This window comes from Muscardinus avellanarius (genome assembly GCF_963383645.1).
Source record: "Muscardinus avellanarius genome assembly, chromosome: 8".
Taxonomy (NCBI): Eukaryota; Metazoa; Chordata; class Mammalia; order Rodentia; family Gliridae; genus Muscardinus; species Muscardinus avellanarius.
This window is the reverse complement of record NC_137794.1, coordinates 20,918,076-20,932,736: the sequence shown is the minus strand read 5'-3', so window position 1 is coordinate 20,932,736 and position 14,661 is coordinate 20,918,076.

Genomic DNA, 14,661 nt, shown 5'->3' with positions numbered 1-14,661 from the left:
AATTGGAAGTTAACCTAAATGATATAGAGTGCCAACTCTATCTGCAATCCTAATACTGATATTATGGGCAACTCTTTACAAACACAGAAATTGAACATGTCTGCACACATATATGTCTTGCAAAACACTTTGCCAAGCATTGCCCCATAGCTGTAACTAACGCATATTAGAAGTTAACCTAAATGATATAGAAGTGCTGACTCTATCTGAAGTCCTAATTCTAATATTACGGGCTACTCTTTCCAAATACAGAACTTGAACACCTATGCACACATATTTGTCTTGTAAAACACTTTTCAGAGCTTTGCCCCATAGCTGTAACTAACACATATTGGAAGTTAACTTAAATGATATAGAGGAGATAATTCCATGTGTAATCCTAAATCTAATATTACGCGCAACTTTTTCCAAACACAAAAATTGAACACCTATGCACACATAGATGTTTTGTAAAAGACTTTTCCGAGCTTTGCTCCTTTGCTGTAACTATCGCATATTAGAAGTTAACCTAAATGATATAAAAGTGCTAACTCTATCTACAATTCTTATTCTAATCTGACGAGTAACACTTGGAAGACACCCAAATTGAACACCTCTGCACATATATTTGTCTTTTAAAACACTTTTCCGAGATTTGCCCCATAGCTATAACTAAGGCATATTAGAAGTTAACCTAAATGATATAGAAGTGCTAACTCTATCTGCAATTCTTATTCTAATCTTAAGGGTAAGTCTTGCAAAACACAAAAATTGAACACCTATACACCTATATATGTCTTGTAAAAATCCTTTCCGAGCTTTTCCCAATAGCAGTAACTAACGTATATTAGAAGTTAACCTAAATGATATAGAAGTGCTAACTCTATCTGCAATCCTAATACTAATATAATGGGCAACGCATTCCAAACACAGAAATTGAACACCTATGCACACATATATGTCTTGTAAAACACTTTACGAGCTTTGCCCCATAGCTGTAATTAACACATATTAGAAGTTAACCTAAATGATATAGAAGTGCTAACTCTATCTACAATCCTTATTCTAATCTGACGGGTAACTCTTGGAAGACAACAAAATTGAACACCTATGCACATATATATGTCTTGTAAACCCTTTTCTGAGCTTTGCCACATAGCTGTCACTATCGCATATTAGAAGTTAACCTAAATGTTATAAAAGTGCTAACTCTATATGCAATTCTTAGTCTAATCTTAAGGGTAAGTCTTGCAAAACACAAAATTGAACACCTATTCCTTTCTGAGCTTTTCCCAATAGCTGCAACTAACGCATATTAGAAGTTAACCTAAATGATATAGAAGTGCTAACTCAATCTGCAATCCTAATTCTAATATTATGGGTAAGTGTTTCAAAACACAGAAATTGAACACCTAAGCACACATATGTGTCTTGTAAAACACTTTACCGAGCTTTTCCCCTTAGCTGTAACTAACGCATATTAGAAGTTAACCTAAATGATATAAAAGTGCTAACTCTATTTGCAATCCTAATACTAATATAATGGGCAACTCGTTCCAAACATTGAAATTGATCACCTATGCACACATATATGTCTTGTAAAACACTTTACCGAGCTTTACCCCATAGCTGTAACTAACGCAAATAAGAAAGAAGTTAAACTAAATTATATAGAAGTGCTAACTCTATTTGCAATTCTTAGTCTAATCTTAAGGGTAACTCTTGAAAACACAAAAATTGAACACCTATGCACATATATATGTCTTATTAAACTCTTTTCCAAGCTTTTCCAAATAGCTATAACTAACGCATATTAGAAGTTAACCTAAAGGATATAGAAGCGCTAACTTTATCTGCAATTTTAATACTAATATAATGGGCAACTCGTTCCAAACAAAGAAAATGAACACCTATGCAAACATATATGTCCTGTAAAACACTTTACCAAGCCTTGCCCCATAGCTGTAACTAACGCATATTAGAAGTTAACCTAAATGATATAGCAGCACTAACTCTCTTTGCAATCCTAATTCTAATATTACGTGCAACTCTTTCCAAACACAGAAACTGAACACCTCTGCACACATATATGTTTGTAAAACTATTTCCGAGCTTTTCCCAATAGCTGTAACTAACCCATATTAGAAGTTAACCTAAATGATGTAGCAGTGCTAACTCTCTCTGCAATCTTAATTCTAATATTACGGTCAACTCGTTCCAAACACAGAAATTGAACACCTATACACATATATGTCTTATAAAACAGTTTACCGAGCTTTGCCACATAGCTGTATTTAATGCAGATTAGAAGTTAACCTAAATGATATAGAAGTGCTAACTCTATCTGCAATCCTAATTCTAATAATACAGGCAACTCGTTCCAAACATATAAATTGAACACCTATGCACACATATATGTCTTCTAAAACACTTTTCCGAGCTTTGCCGCATAGCTGTAACTAATGCATATTAGAAGTTAACCTAAATGATATAGAAGTGCTAACTCTATCTGCAATCCTAATTCTAATATTACGTGCAACTCTTTCCAAACACAGAAATTTAACACCTATGCACACATATATGTCTTGTAAAACACTTTACCGAGCTTTGCCCCATAGCTGTAACTAATGCATATTAGAAGTTAACATAAATGATATAGAAGTGCTAACTCTATATGCAATCCTAAATCTAATATTACGGGCAACTCTTTCCAAACACAGAAATTGAATACTTCTGCACACATATATGTTTTGTAAAACACTTTAACGATCCTTGCTCCATAGATGTAACTAACACATATAAGAAGTTAACCTAAATGATATAGAAGTGCTAACTCTATCTACAATCCTTATTCTAATCTGACAGGTAACTCTTTGAAGACCCCAAAATTGAACAACTATGCACATGTATATGTCTTGTAAAACACTTTTCCGAGCTCTGCCCCATAGCTGTCACTAACGCATATTGGAAGTTAACCTAAATGATATAGAAGTGCTAACTCTATCTGCAATCCTAATTCTAATATACTGGGCAACTCGTTCTAAACACCAAAATGAAAACCTATGCACATATATATGTCTTGTAAAACACTTTTCCGAGCTTTGCCCCATAGCTGTCACTAACACATATTGGAAGTTAACCTAAATGATATAAAAGTGCTAACTCTATCTGCAATTCTTAGTCTAATCTTAAGGGTAAGTCTTGCAAAACACAAAAATTGAACACCTATGAACATATATATGTCTTGTAAATCTCCTTTCCAAGCTTTTCCAATAGCTGTAAATAACGCATATTAGAAGTTAACCTAAATGAAATAGAAGCGCTAACTCTCTCTGCAATCCTAATTCTAATATAATGGGCAACTCGTTCCAAACACAGAAATTGAACACCTATGCACACATATATATCCTGTAAAACACTTTACAGAGCTTTGCCCCATAGCTGTAACTAACGAATATTAGAAGTTAATCTAAATGATATAGCAGCGCTAACTCTCTTTGCAATCCTAATCCTAATATTACGTGCAACTCTTTCCAAACACAGAAATTGAACACCTCTGCACACATATGTTTGTAAAACTACTTCTGAGCTTTTCCCAATAGCTGTAACTAACCCATATTAGAAGTTAACCTAAATAATATAGCAGCGCTAACTCTCTCTACAATACTAATTCTAATATTATGTGCAACTCTTTCTGAACACAGAACTTGAACACCTATGCACACATATATGTTTGTAAAACACTTTTCCGAGCTTTTCCCAATAGCTGTAACTAAAGCATATTAGAAGTTAACCTAAATGATATAGAAGTGCTAACTCTATCTGCAATCCTAATTCTAATATTACGGGCTACTCGTTCCAAACACAGAATTGAAACCTATGCACACATATATTTTTTTAAAACACTTTACGAGCTATGCCAATAGATGTAAATAACGCAGTTTAGAAGAAAACATAAATGATATAGAAGTGCTAACTCTATCTGCATACCTAATTCTAATATTACGGGCAACTCGTATCAAACACAGAAATTGCACACATATATGTTTTGTAAAACACTTTACCGAGCTTTGCCCCATAGCTGTAACTAACGCATATAAGAAGTTAACCTAAATGATATAGAAGAGCAAACTCTATCTACAATCCTTATTCTAATCTGACGGGTAATTCTTGGAAGACACCAAAATTGAACACCTATGCACATATATATGTCTTGTAAAACTCCTTTCAGAGCTTTTCCCAATAGCTGCAACTAACGCATATTAGAAGTTAACCTAAATGATATAGAAGAGCTAAATCTATCTGCAATCTTAATTCTAATATTACGGGCAACTTGTTCCAAACACAGAAATTGAATAACTCTGCACACATATGTGTCTTGTAAAACAGTTTACTGAGCTTTGCCCCATACCTGTAACTAACACACATTTAAAGTTAACCTAAATGATATAGAAGTGCTAACTCTATCTGCAATCCTAATAATAATATAATGGGCAACTCGTTCCAAACATTGAAATTGATCACCTATGAAAAAATATATGTCTTGTAAAACACTTTACCGAGCTTTGCCCCATAGCTGTAACTAACGCATTATAGAAGTTAACCTAAATGATATAGAAGTGCTAACTCTATCTACAATCCTTATTCTAATCTGACGGGTAACTCTTGGAAGACAACAAAATTGAACACCTATGCACATATATATGTCTTGTAAACCCTTTTCTGAGCTTTGCCACATAGCTGTCACTATCGCATATTAGAAGTTAACCTAAATGTTATAAAAGTGCTAACTCTATATGCAATTCTTAGTCTAATCTTAAGGGTAAGTCTTGCAAAACACAAAATTGAACACCTATTCCTTTCTGAGCTTTTCCCAATAGCTGCAACTAACGCATATTAGAAGTTAACCTAAATGATATAGAAGTGCTAACTCAATCTGCAATCCTAATTCTAATATTATGGGTAAGTGTTTCAAAACACAGAAATTGAACACCTAAGCACACATATGTGTCTTGTAAAACACTTTACCGAGCTTTTCCCCTTAGCTGTAACTAACGCATATTAGAAGTTAACCTAAATGATATAAAAGTGCTAACTCTATTTGCAATCCTAATACTAATATAATGGGCAACTCGTTCCAAACATTGAAATTGATCACCTATGCACACATATATGTCTTGTAAAACACTTTACCGAGCTTTACCCCATAGCTGTAACTAACGCAAATAAGAAAGAAGTTAAACTAAATTATATAGAAGTGCTAACTCTATTTGCAATTCTTAGTCTAATCTTAAGGGTAACTCTTGAAAACACAAAAATTGAACACCTATGCACATATATATGTCTTATTAAACTCTTTTCCAAGCTTTTCCAAATAGCTATAACTAACGCATATTAGAAGTTAACCTAAAGGATATAGAAGCGCTAACTTTATCTGCAATTTTAATACTAATATAATGGGCAACTCGTTCCAAACAAAGAAAATGAACACCTATGCAAACATATATGTCCTGTAAAACACTTTACCAAGCCTTGCCCCATAGCTGTAACTAACGCATATTAGAAGCATATTAAAAAACCCTCCCCCTCAAAAAACAAACAAACAAACAAACAATAACAACATCAACAAACAAAAAACCTATGTTTACTCTGATAAGAAACTAGAGATACAGAGAAAGTGAATAGAAAATTACATAGCAAGAAACGGTCTTGAGAGTACACAAGAAATTTAAAAATTCTAGCCATCCAGTTGAAAAAGAGTCAACATCTGTTTTAGTTGAGCTTTCCTGTGTCTCCTTCACCAACATCTGACTGACCACAAACAGCTAAGAAACCTCAAACAATATGGCAGAATCAATGTTCCACTGAGTGTATTAGCTCAGAGAACTTTGATAATATAGTAAAAGAGATGTCATTTTTAACCACTAATTACTTGCTTTGCAGCTGTAGATAACTGGAACAGTCACCACCAGTTGGCTTTTCACATGCTCACAAACCTGTCACCTGTTACATTTTCCTATAACATTGGCTCTTACTTTTCCTCCTATATTCTCTCACACTGATATCAGACTAATTAAGTCTTTGCTATTATTTGTTGATGTTTTTGCAAAACATCTATCATTGACTCTACATATCTTGAATATGAAATCTAACTTGCTGCTCAGGAGCCAGAAGAGTACTAGCTATGAGCATAGATGGGGGAATTCTTGTCCCCTTTTCTAGTTGTGTATTATGGTATCTGGTAGCTCAAAACTTTGGGCCCTGGCTTGGTGAATGAACTTATGACCTCTCCTTTAAATAGGAGGAGCTCAGTCTGTTACATGGCAGCGAGTTTCTCCCGGTTCTTGTCACTCCAAAAGAAAGATTTCTTTTGGAGGACACAGATAGGGTAATCATAAAGTCTTTTGGATGAATTCATCAGGAAATTCACAGAATTGTCTGATCCAGGAATAGAGAAAAAAAATGTCTTTCATATGGTAAGTTCTTTTTAAAGGGGGTCTTTTTTTTTTGTCTTTTTGGACTGGGGATTGAACCTATGGTAAGTTCTTTTTATTGTTACAAAATCCCACCCCTTCTCATGCATAGAATTTGAGGCGGTCACTTCTGGGATTCCTGGCTCTGCTTTGCCATGTTAGAATGTTCCTGCTGCTGTCTAAATCTCTATGTATAGAGATTTAGATGTAAAGTCAGCACATCTCTAGTCACAGTAGATGGGCAGTCTCTCTTTTCAGGAACCTGATCCTCCTGTCTCGTATCATTTCTTGACCTTCTCCCCTCTAATCTAACTACATAAGAAGTCCACAAGGTCCAAAAGGAAACACCATTTTTGTATTCTTGCCTTCTTTCCCTTCCACATTTTCCATTTACCAGAAGTTCTCTAGTTTTTTCCCTGAGAAACAAAAGGAAGTCTCCTAAGCATAAGGAAAAAAAAGCAACAATATGAGCACAAAATTTTGACTAAACAATGCCCACACAAATATGTCACTGTCCTATCAGCTAGAACCTCTGAGTGTTACCTCGCAGAGTGAAAAGGACTTTTCATATGTGGTTAACTTAAAGACTTCTGGATAAATGATTATCTGATAGTTGGCCTGGTACAAGTCCTTAATAGAAGGGATGCATAAAGCTGGGCGTGGTGGCGCATGCTTGTAATCCCCATGCTTGGGAGACTGAGACAGGAGGATCGCGCAGGTTCTAAGCCAGCCTCAGCTACTTAGTGAGGCTCTTAGCAACTTAGTGAGACTCTGTTTCCAAATAAAATATAAAATAGGTCTGGGCATATAGCCTGGAGGTAGAAAGCCTCTGGGTTCCACCCCCAGTACCACCAAAAAAATAAATAAATAAATAAAAGAAGGGATGCATAATCGGGCTTTGTGGTGCATACTTGTAATTTCCAGCTTGGGAGGCTAAGACAGGAGTATTACACAGGTTCAAAGCCAGCCTCAGCTACTTAGTGAAGTTCTCAGCAACTTAGTGAGAACTTGTTTCCAAATAAAGTATAAAATAGGTCTGGGAGTATAAAACCAGAGGTAGAAATCCTCTGGGTTTCACCACCAGTACCACCAAAAATAAATAAGTAAATAAATAAGACATATACGAAGAATCAGAAGATGATGCCAATTCAATAACACATTACAATGGCATGTTTTGAGTATAGTGAAAAGGGTCTTGAGCTATGGAATGCAGGCAGTAATTAGAACCTAAAACAAAAGGCAAAGAAATTGATTATTTCCTAACAATATCCATAAAGGCTCTTCTTAATGGACATTTAAACTTCATCCCAAGGAAACTAATTTTAGATTTCAGAATTTCAGAACTGTAAGGGGAAAACAGGTGTTGGTTTAAGCTACTAGATTTGTGGTAATCCACTATATCAGCCACAGAAAGTGAACACAGCATCAGTGGGGATATTGATAAGTCGATGACACTAGCACTAGCAACAAGTGGTAAGTGCTCTACCTGTGAAGAAAGGTCTGACCCAGAGCACCTGGAAAGGAGCTAGGGCTTGTGACTTCAGTCCGTTCCTAAGCCATCTACAAATGGAAACTTGTATTCTACAGGGGCATTCTACCTCTGACCTACAACCCCAGCCCTATTTTTTATTCTTTAATTTGAAACAGGGTCTCACTGAGTTTCAAAGGGCCTCACTAAGTAGCGGAGGCTGTCCTCGAATCATGACCCTCCTGTCTCAGCCTCCCGAATGCTGGGATTACAAGTGTGTGTCACCATGCTCAGCTCACGTTTTTTTTATCTCACTTCCTTAGTATAAGTAATTAATTTGGTTATGCAGTAAAATTTTGGTCTATAAACATTTGAGATTATATAATCAGAAGCTTAGACACATTATTTCCTTACACTTTGCCATCTTTTGCTCATACTCCTCTAAGAATATATTACCTGGTATATATATATATATTATATTTTGTTGTTATTGTTGTGGTTGTCATTGAAGAAAAAGCCTGGCTGGAGGATGGAGAATACTATGTGTAGTTTGTGAAAAAGAGAGCTACATTTTGCCAAGACATCTGTTTATTTCATGCAAAGGAGAATCTACAGTTCCTTCTTCTTATACATTAAATTTATTTTAAAATATTTCAAAGGATACTTATACATAGCTCTAGTCACCATGGCTGCATTGTTCATAACATTGGGCTTTGCTTGGAAACATGCTGCATAAAACCATACAGAATCCCAAAATACAAAACTAGTATAAATGACAATGTATTTATATCCTCAAAAATCCTTCCAAGTAGAAAGAGAGGGAGCAAGAGTACAGGTTACTTCCCTGGAGCCAGAAGACTGGAGTTCAGTTTTCACTCCACCATGTGTACATTGTAACCCTGGGTAATCTCAGCTGGTGCCATGTTTCTTCACTTGTAACAACTAGACCATGATGGTATATGGGGGTTTCAGAGGAGTGCTGTATGAATTACATAATTAATATATTTAAGATGCTTATAATAGTATATGAATGATAGGAAGTGTTAATATGTATATTGAAAATAAAGACTGAAGCTAGGTGTGGTAGAGAGCACTTGTAATTCCAGTACTTGGGAAACTGAGACAGGATAGTATGTTCAAGTCAAGTGTACAGTAACTTAATGAGACCCTGTTTCAAAATGAAAAATAAAAGGTAGGTGTTAAGTTTATTTAGGCGCAGTAAAAAAGGTGAGAGAGACCGGTGCGCAAAAAAAAAAAAAAAAAAAAAAAAAAAAGAATTTTAATGCGGTCTTCTCTCGGGGATAGGGGCTGGACCGCTCCTGGAGGCCTCCAAGCTCCTCTGAGCTGGAAAGGAAATGCCCTTCCTTTTAAGGTTTATGTCTTGTGGGTGGGGCTACGCGTGGAAATTCTGCATCTCTCGTGATATCGCCTGTCTTGCTATATTGCCCAGCAGAGTCTCCTCCATTTTTAAGGACCCAACCTATCAGTAGGGAGGGCTGGGATGTAGTGGGATGTAGTTAGTGGTAGAATGCACCTGGGTTTAATCCCCAGTAGAATAAAAATAAATAAGTAAATAATAAATAAAGCCTGAAACATCAAGGCTAAAAAGGTGGAAATTAAGAAAAGAGATCAGATTTACAGAAGTTGTTTAGTGAAATAAAAAAGTATGATTTGCTACTAATCAGGGGCTATTTATTTACCTATAATAGAAATAATTGTTTAACTTCAAGCAAAAAAGGTGGGCATATTGAAATAATATAGCATATCTTGAAATCAAATGGTAGGAAAGAGAGCTGAAACAGAACTGAATTTTGGGGAGTCCAAGTTTTGTAGCTTCTTCTTCTTTCTCCTCCTTCTGCTTTTATTGTTATTATTGTTGTTGTTGTTGTTGTTATTATTATTATTATTATTATTATTATTGTACTGAGGATAACCCAGAGGCGGAAACAGAGAACTGGAAGAAACTGGCTAAAACTGGTACTCAGGATCCAGTCCAGAAGGTTGAAACAGGGAACAGGAAGATGGGAAGTTGAAGTTTCATGGCTTACTGTTATGTTTGTGGTACTGAGCTTTGAACCCAGAGCTATATCCCAACCCTTTATTTTGTAAATTTTTGAGAAGATTCTCACTAAGTTAGCCATGATCATTGACCATGTGATCCTCCTGTCTCAAACTCCCAAGTACTGGGATAATAGCCAACAAACCCCTTTGCATTTCTTCCTTAGCAAACCAGCTTTACTTTTGTGTGTGTGTCTTACAGAAAGTTACCACTCAATTTATAGTTCTGCATGGTTTTAAAACACCCAAAACAGAATAAAGTGAAAATTATTCAGGGGAAGTCTTATGGGACCTCAGTTTTGGCCCTGTTTCACTTCAATTTTATTGAATGCATGGTGCAGTGAGGGGATGTAGATATTCCCAAGATCTCTACAAGTTATTTTCCACTTTCATAAGGGGTAGGCATGGTGATAAATATCTCAGAGATGAAAGGAAAACTTCACACTTTACTTTGTAAACTGGGTAGAATTTTAAAAATATGAAATTATTTTTGGATTTAATATATTTTGCAGTCTTCAATTTGTATATAATAATTAGGTATTTTAGGTGATGATAGAAGAGAAAATTGGATTTATCTTGTGGTATGTATAAATAAGACATTTTCATTTTACCAAAAAGAAATTTATGATACAAGAATATTAATTATACAGACTAATAAAATATAATACAAATTAGAAGAAATGGCTAATAAAAAGCATTAAATATGGCTTTGGCATGTACATATATCACTTATAAGAAAGTTGGATATTCTTTGAACATTCACTGCTTGCTAACATTGAAGGCCTTATGAACCTGCCCCAACTACACCCACCTCTCTGCTATTTTACAAAATTTTTCCTTCGTCTCTAGTCATAATTGCTTAAAAGGACATATATTCTTACTATCTGTACTTGGTCTAAGCATAGATTTTTTCCACATGACTCATGTTTTACCCAAGTTTGGGAGAAGGAATACATTATTAATATTGTATTCAATAAGCACTTTTTTTTTGGTGGTACTGGGAATAGAATCCAGGGTCTTTCTACCTCCAGGCTCTACTTTCAGAACTATTTTACATTTTATTAGAAACAGGGTCTCACTAAGTTGCTGAGAGCCTCACTAAGTAGCTGAGGCTGGCTTCAAACCTTTGCGATCCTCCTGTCTCAGCCTCCCAAGAGCAGAGTTTACAAGCATGAGCCACCATGCCCAACTTCAATAAGTGTTGGGATCCAGCTCGACAGCAGCGGGGCTTGAAAAGATGATGAGTACCTACAGCCCGATCACCACACGGAGCCAGGAGATATGTCAAGCATGATCTCGTTTATTTCTCTCCAAGCAATCATATATATAGCACCAAACCATGAGGGGAATTCCCATGGGAAATAGCCTGGCCTATTTGGGATAAAGATCACTAGCACGTAGCTCACAGCCAATCCCAGGCCAGTACATGAGCCATTCATGTGTGTGGAACCTCCTTTAAAGGTAAAAAGGGAAAAACTGCTCAGTCTCCCCACCCATAATGAATGGGGAAACCACACCTTTATAGCTTCCTCCAGGCGCCATCTTAGCCCCTTTTCTGCTGAATCACTTTACTTAAAGTTTTGCCTTAGGCTGAGGCCGCTCAGGCCGAGGGAGGCTGCATCTCCTTCGGTGCTGAATGGACACACCCCATCAAATAAGCACTCTTATGAGTAATGTGGCCTACATATTTATATACCAGTGAACACTTACTTATTACAACTGTTACACTGGTTCATAAAACTGAGTAAGCCTATGATTTTTCTTCAAAGATCTCAGACAAATGAATAAGGTAAAGTAGCATACAGATTACTAGGAAATTTAAGGCATTCTCAGATGGAGGTAAGGAATGGCTGCATGTTTACAAATCAATTGGCATGTGAGGGAGAGAGTTACAAGGTTTATAGTGAGAAAAACTGCAAGTGAGAAAATATGAAAGTGAGAATTTGGCATGGCTGAAAAATTGACCATAAAGACTCGAAAGTGACAAGAATATATTTAACAAATAGGAAGGAGCAGGTCAAGGAAGGTCTACTCAGCCTGATAAGGATTTTAGGCTGTAGATTATAGACAGCAAAGCTTGGAAAATACTCAAAGCAAAACACTGGCAAAATAAAATTCACATTAAAATGGATCCCTGATGATTTCTAGCTCTGTAAATTAACAAGGTAGCTTTCATCTGGCCACTGATTTTTATTTGAGGGAAGGACAGGAAGGAGCATAGTGGTAGGAAGTATGTATCTGTACAGTATGGTGGAGTCAAGTGTGGATACTATGGAGTCATTCAGCAAGGTGAGGTGTAAAGAATATGAAGTGGTTCTCAGATATGGTTTTCATTCACAGTTTGGATCTGTTGAACTCACTATCATTACATGGCATGTTTGGGAGGTAGACAGACAAAAGGCATGCAAGAGCAAAGTCTTAGGGAAGAAGGTCTCTTGCTGTATCTTTCTGGGAAAATACACAGAACTTTGTGCATCAGAATGAATGATGGGATATGAAATTGTCAACACTTTGGCATCCATAACAGTAACAGTATCATTCATTTCCCTTCAAATATTATCAATAAGGAAAAATTTTATCTTTCTGAAGAGAAAATTTGTTGAAGTTAAAGCTCTCTATTTTCTATGAGGTCTTAAAACATTCTAATATGTATCCCCACTCACATTTCTACATCGATTACAAAAGGTAAGTGTGTATTTGCTACATTCTCTGATTAATATAAGTAATGGGATATTGCTGTACTCAGAGTTGAGAAGCCATGTGTACTATTGGCTCTTGCAAGCAGAGCAAGCCTTCTTCAGTGTTCCAAAGACACAAAATTTAATTATACTATAAAGAAATATGAAAATAAGACTTCTGTTTTATAGGCAAAAAATATTAATTCCCAGGGGCAGGAGTGAATATTGAAAAGAAAACTGTAGAAAAAGAGTGGTAAATTTGCAAAAATGAACAGAAATGGATTAATATATTTATTTTTACTTTGAATATATAGATATTTTTTCACACATAGATATTTTATACATTTATTTTAGAATGCCTATTATTGCTACAAATATTATTTTTTTCCAGTAAGATAGTTAGCAAACATTCAAGAAAAATAATTTTGAGTCTTTCTTTTTTTATGGTACTGTGTATTGAATCCAGTCATTCTGCTACTGAGCTATATTACAGCCCCTTTTTATTTTATATTTTTGAAACAGGTTTCACTAACTTGCCCTGCTAGATTTGAATCTGTGATAATTCCATCTCAGCCTCCCAAGTACTGGGATTACAGATGTGTGCCACAATACCCAACTCACTTTTGAGTCTTGATGAAATAGATTTTGGCATTATAAATTATAAATTAGATTAGATAGATTGATATAAAATTTGTGATACTAAATCCACTATGTTTAGTTTCTAAAAGAATCATAAATACTACTATAAAATATTGTCTAGAATTCTAATGGCACTTAAACTTAAATAAAAATTTTATTATCTTCAAAGATTTTTTTACTTAGGGTACCCTATTCTGATATAACCAGGACATTTCAAACTAGTCTTTCTGTGCAACTAATATATAAATATAAGTAATGCCTTATATTTATGTCAGGGATAATTTTCATTGTTATCAAGACTACAATAAATACTTTAACTTAGAGTGGCTTTTTTCTAAATACCTTGGCATGTTTTGTAAATTTTACATCATAATTCACTCAAAATGCTTGAAGGTTAGAAGAAATTGTTATCATTTTATATTGGAATAATAAGCTCAAGAAAAAGTTGTTACTGGCAGTGGGTTTATGTTGTGATACTCAAATGTAATACACACTAGTATGGCAAAGATGTAGGGGTCTTCATTAGTGCCAGGAAGAGAGGAAACTAATAGAGAAGAAAAACACAAAAAGTATATGTACTCTAAAGGACAAGCTGATTTGTGACATATTTTTTGAGTCAAGATAAGTTCAAAGAAAAGCTGACAATTATTACATGGAATCAAAAATTCAATTCATACTTTTATTTTAGAAGTAAAAATATATTTTCAGTAATGACTTCCCTATTTTCATATTTTCTGTATAATTAAATGTACATAAGACCAGGGGTGTAGCTTGGAGGTAGAATGCCCCTGGGTTCCATCCCCAGTACTGCAAAAAAAAAAAAAAATTCATTTACTGATCACAGCAAGGAACTAAAAATAAACAATTAAGCCACCTAGTTAACTCTAGCTATCTATCACCTATCACTTTAATCTAATCATACCAGATTAAAAACAATCCTGAAATACAGATAGCAAAAACAAAAACTAAAAAAAAAAAAAATACAAAAAAACAGAAACCACAAGCAAGGAAAAAAGCAAAGTGTCCTAGAATTTTTATAGTATATAAATTACTCAGTCTGATCCCTCTTAGTCATAATACCACACTGTGTCCTTTAACCAGGGCCAGAAACTTTTCTAAAAAAAAAAAAAGGAAGAATAAATGTCTACAGAAATAGGATTGGTAGTTAACCAATCCTATTGAAATAATCATTAACACCATGCATTTGAAAATTGCCTCACTCAATGTTACATCTGTATTTTAGCTTAAATTATATAAGTATTAACTAGAAGATATACAGAAGCATTTCTTCCAAATTATGTCATTTTGAAAATGATATATTGAGTACATCCTTTCTTTATACTAGTGAATATTTGCTCGAATTTCT